We start from the raw sequence: 6,406 nt of genomic DNA on the forward strand, positions 1-6,406 counted from the left end.
TCTGTCTGTCTGTCCATTTGTCTGTCTGTCTGTCTGTCTGTCTGTCCATCTGTCAGTCCATTCGTTTGTCTGTCTCTGTGTCAATCTGTCTGTCCATCTGTCTTTGTCTATCTATTTGTCTGTCCATTCACCTGTCTATTTGTCCGTCCATCCGTCCGTCCATCCGTTAGTCTGTCTGTCTGTCTCGTTATTTTTATTCATTTTATTTTAACAATTAATTTATTTTATAATTTAACATTATTTATTTATTTTTATTCATTTTATTTTAACAAAAAAATCATTTAATAATTTAACATATATTAATTTAACAATAAATTTATTTTAAAATTTAACAAAACTTAATTTTATTTTAACAATTAATTTATTTTATAATTTAACATATTTTAACAGCTTATTTTACCTTAACTTTAACTGCATGAGAACTGGCAGATTTTTTCATTAGTTTTTAATGTTGGTAAGTTTTAGAAATTTTGTTACATGCTCCTGACATTTTTATTACTTTCATAACAAAATCAAAATAAATAAATAGAAGATATTTAAACAACGATTTATTTCAGTATTGGTTTTAGTCATTTTATTACAGTATTCATGACCTTAAACACATTAATATCAGTTACACAACCTTCAATAAAATTAATACATTTAAACAACGATTACTGCTTACAGAAAATGCAGAGATATTTAAATAAAACAAATGATCATTAGAGTATATTTTCAGTCTGTTTAAAATGTCATGTTTATTTCAATGCTTCATTAAATTTTCTTCAGAAATAAATCACAAAAAAAATTCAAACACAACATTTCAAATGTTTATTTTTTTATTCTAAGTTTTTCATTTAATGTGTATTTTCTTTTATTTAAACGTATAATTACCAAAAACGTTTATATATGTGTGCGTTTGTGTGTGTGTGTGTGTGTGTGCTTTTCATTAATTTTTATTTCAGTTTTAGTTTTAGCAATACTTCACCTTAAACTTATTTCAGGTAAAATAAATAAATTTCTAATTTTCATAATTTTTTACATTATATATTTTTTATCTAATATTTATGCATTATTTAATTTCAGCTTCATTTCAGTTATTTAATTTTTTATAGTTTATATTTAAACTAATAATAATAACATCTGTCTATATTTTTATCTCTCTCTGTCTGTCTTTTACAGTAAGCCAACTTAAACTTTTACATTATGCATCTAGTAATGTAAATAAGTATCTTGTGTTTCATTCAAGCCAGTGATGTGATCAGTATGTGTGTCTCGTGGGAATCGAACCTATGACCTGTTTGTCGCCAGCGCTATTGATCCAGCAGATGATGAAGATTTCTGCTCACTTTCAGCAGGTTAGTAGCTTTGGATCTTGGTTTTCTGGGTGTTTGCTCTGAGCGTGCATGATCTGTATTTATCTTAACCAATAGCCAACCGACAACAGACAAAACAACAAACAAAGAACTATTGTGTGTGTGTGTGTGTGTGTGTGTGTGTGTGTGTGTGTATGTGTGTGTGATTTTGGAACAGAGGTTCATTTCTGCAGCTTCAACACGAGTGTTTGGCCTCCATGTTGTTCAATGGATCATTAGAATTGCAAATCACACACAGTGGGTCCAGTAAACACGCGTTCTCTCGCTCAGAGAGGCCAGATCCGGGCGTGAGGCCAGAACGACACGCTCCACACTTAAATTCCACAAATTTAAACGTGAATCTTTTCTTCTCAGTCTTACCAAATTCGAGCTCAGTAACAGGTGAATGATGACGAGTCTCTGGACACTTATGAATCAGATCATCATAGCAGGTGTAAACAGAAGCTGTCGCAGGTCAGCGACCTTCTCTCACTGAAACATTTAGTATTTATCATCATCATAATTTGAGAGAAAAATTAGTAGATGAATTTCTCAGAATTGTTTTGTATTAGTTTATCAGTGGTTGATTCCCAAACTACATTACCCATCAGTGTGTCTGTTTTTTAATAATTAATTCATAAAAAAAAAAAAAAAAATAGTAAAAATAAAGGTCTTCAATAAAATACTTTATTTGAATATTTTATTTATTTTATACTTTATTTTAACAATAAGTTTATTTTATACTTTATTTATTTATGTATTTGGTTAGTAAGTTATTTTCAAATTGTGATCAGTTCAGGTTGTTTTATGTCAGACCTGTTAAATTCAAAATGTTTTGGACTTAAATGTTACAGGCAGCAAAAATCTGTTTTTAACTAGCCCTTTTTTGTTTTCTAGTAATAATATCTAAAAATGCTGAATATAGGATTTATTTATTTGAGAAGCAAATAAAAATGAATTCTTAATGAGTTTTTAGTTAGTCTTTGTTTTGTCTTTTTTTTTACAGTAAAAATATCTAAAAAAAAAAAAAAAAAAATACTGAAAAAGGATACATGTATTCAAGAAGCAAACAATTACTTCTTAACATGTTTTTAAATACTTTAAATATTTTTATTTTTATTTTAGACATGCTGGCAAAAGAAAATTTGAAATGCACAACATTACTTCTTAATGAGTTTCTAATTAGTCTGTTTTGTTTCCAAGTAAAAATGCCTAAAAGTAATGTCTAGAAATATTGAAAAAACACAAACACACAAATATATATACAAACAAAATATCTAAAAATTATTCTTAAAAAAATAAAGAGTTATAAAGCAAACACACACACAAGTTTTAGTTGCGTGAGAAGCAAACACACACACACACAACACACATATATATAGAACTATCTATAACTTGGTACAAATTAATCGTTAAATTATATATCTTAAAAAAAAATTTCAAAAAAAAAAAAAAAAAAACGTTTTCCAAGTACAAAAATGCTCGGAAAATTATCATTTTACTTGAGATGCAAAAATTACTTCTTAATGCGTTTTTAATAACTCTTTTCCCCCCAATAAAAATCCCTAAATATTCTAAAAAAGAGATACATTTACTTAAGAAACAAAAAATTACTTATACTGTAAATGAGTTTTTATATTTTTAAATACAAGGAATTAAAAATGCATAGTTTTTTCCTAGATGCAGTATTTTAGGATTGTAGATACAGTATTTAACATGAAAACCCGTAATGTAACAATGCAAAACTAACTTTTGATTAATATAATAATTATAATAATAATAATAACAATAATAATAATAATAATGAAAATCATGAAAATGATGATTATTATTAAAAAAAAAAAAATAAAAAAAAAATAAAACAACTTTGTTGTTTTTATGTCCAGATTTTCGATGTGGAGCATCAGATGTTTTGGAACCCACCGTATGTACTTGAAAAGGCATTACAAGACACATCCAGATATAATTTTAACAGTCACATTGAAATGGAAGGTTTGGTAACTGCCTCTCCCCGCTGGTGGCTTGTGTCACCTCGTATTAGGGCCGCTGTGAATGTGTTTCTCTTTCTGTTCTGTCATCTTCAACAGAAAAAAACGTGGTGTTTCTCTTCTGTGCCGTGTGCTTTTTTCGTTTCCTCTTCTGTCTTCTCTCTGTTCACAACAAAACCTCGATTCAATGTCACAATGCATTTCTACTTCTCTCGGATTTCTCTCGCCTAATACTCTCCTGTATTTTCTTCTCTCCTTCAATTTTCTTTCGGTGGTCGCAAGTTTGCTCCTAAATGAGTGATTTCCTGAGCCAACGTTAAAAATGTCCCAGAGAAACACATAAGACCATTTAAAGAGAGAAGAAACTAACGGGAGCGGCTGCTTTGTATTTCACGGTTCACAGACCAAAAACGTTAGGTCTGCTCCACACTCATCTCTTAACCGCTGGGTCACGACACAAAAAAAATAACATATGTTAATTCTCCACAACTAGCTCTTAACCGCTGGGTCACGACACAAAAAAAATAATTTCTGATGGGTCACAGATGCAAAAAACTAATGCAAATAATTTGGAATAATTAAAATATTTTAATGTTTTTAAAAGAAGTCTCTTCTGTTCACCAAGGCTGCATTTATTTGATCAAAAACAGTAAAAAAAAGAAAAAAAAAATGAAAAAAAAAAATATTATTATAATCTAAAACAGCTGTTTTCTGTGTGAATCTCTGTTAAACTGTAATTTATTTCTGTGATGCGCAGCTGTATTTTCAGCATCATTACCTCCAGTCTTCAGTGTGTCACATGATCTTCAGAAATCATTCTAATATGATGATTTGCTGCTCAAGAAACATTTCTGATTATTATCAATGTTGGAAACAGTTGACCTTCTACCATCATGCTGAAATTACCCCTCCAGCCCCGCTGATACCCCAACACACACACACACACACACACACACACACACACACACACACAAAAAAAAAAAAAAAAAAAAAAAAAAACAAAAAAAAAAAAAAAAAACAAAAACACAGACACACACAAAAAAAACACACACACACACACACACACACACACACACACACACACACACACGCATGCACAAACAAAAACATACGCACACACATGCATGCAAAAACACACACACACACACACACACACACACACACACACACACACACACACACGCATGCACACACACATACACACACACACACACACACACACACACACTCACTCACTGGTTTACAAGCGGTTCAGTGCCACCTTATCTTTAATTAACACACACACTAACACTCAAACACACACAGATGTGCCAGGAAATTTTCAGATATTTCTTATTTTAGCATTTCTTTTTAAAAAGGTTACGGATTGAACTTTGAAGAAATCATATTTTCCTTCCTCAGGCTTAAAGTAGAAGAGTCACAAACACTGAGAGACCAACGCAGGAGCACACACGTCCCCAAAATACAGATGAGTTTATCATATGTATTATTTTTTTTTTATGTATTTTTATTATATTTAATGTTTTATAAGTATAAATAAAATAATAATAATAATGTTCAAGAAAATAAAATATCAACGTATAAAAAATAAAGTTATTTTCTTATATGTTAATATTTTATTTTATTGAACATTATTTATTTATTTTACACTTTAAAATATAAAATAAATAAATACATATGTATTTTATACTTTATGTAATATTTTATTTATTTTTTATCATTATATCTATGTTTACTTTATATTTAAATATAAATAAATAAATAATTCATACTTTATTTGCTTTAATATTTTATTTTAACATAATATTTATTTTTTCTTTATATTTAAAAATAAATAAATAAATACATATAAATAAAAAAATGAATGTATACTTTATTTACTTTAATATTTTGTTTGTTGTATTTAACATTATGTATTTGTATATTTTATATTTTAATATTTTGTTTATATTATTTAATGTTTTTATTTATTTATCCATTAATTCCGTTCAAATTACGCTTGACTGTTACAGTCTGCAAATAACAAAAACAAAACAAAAACGTTTTTAATAATTAATTTTTTTTAAAACTTATTTTATCTTAAATATCTAAAAATCTAAATCTTGACTTTCTTATTTGAAAAGAAAATATCTTATGCAATATTGGATCTTTTTTCAAAGACTCTTAGACATTTTACTGAAAAAGAAATATTAGTTAAGAATGTTAATTAAATCAGTAAGGCTCACACACAGACTCTCTCTCTCTCTCTCTCTTTCTCTCTCTCTCTCTCACACACACACACACACACAAACAAATCACAGTATTCATAAACAGGTAGTGAAACAAAAGCAGGCTGTGTTCCTCCTCCCAAATATAAACATAATATATAAAAGAGCATCATGATGAAACATCGACGCGACGTCTCAGCATCTGCTGAGAGAGAAATAAACTCAATCACAAGCTGCTCTCACAGCAGCACTTTAAAATTGATTTAATATTTATTTACTGTAAGAGCAGCCGGATCCTTTGATTTACTCTCGACTTTCATCGCAGCTCTATGATGTGTAGAATTTAATCAAACTCTGAATGAGAGACAGAGAGACAGAGAGAGAGAGAGAGAGAGAGAGATAGACAGAGAGAGAGAGAGAGAGAGAGAGAGAGAGAGAGAGAGACAGAGAGAGAGAGAGAGAGAGAGAGAGAGAGAGAGAGAGAGAGAGAGAGAGAGAGAGAGAGAGATTCATGCCAATAAACGCACAAATCTGATCTTCAAACACACTGTTCACACTGCAGATGAATACAGATGTCACTCCTGTTCAGACACTAATTCATGTTAGTGCTTTTATGGAATACTCAAGCTTAAATTTTTTGAAGAATGAAAAAAAGAAATGGATCAACTTTGCGAATTAATTAATGACCAACTGTGCATACATATTTATTTAATTATTTTATTTATTTTAAATAGTGTATGTGCATAAATTATTTAACAAAAGTATTTGACATAATTTGTACAATATTTATTTATAAATATATATTTTACATTAAATCATTTAATAATTTAATTTAATATTTAATTCAATTGTAGTGTATCATTAAATAATATAATTA

Source organism: Cyprinus carpio, chromosome A15 (genome assembly GCF_018340385.1).
Source record: "Cyprinus carpio isolate SPL01 chromosome A15, ASM1834038v1, whole genome shotgun sequence".
NCBI classification, from domain to species: Eukaryota; Metazoa; Chordata; class Actinopteri; order Cypriniformes; family Cyprinidae; genus Cyprinus; species Cyprinus carpio.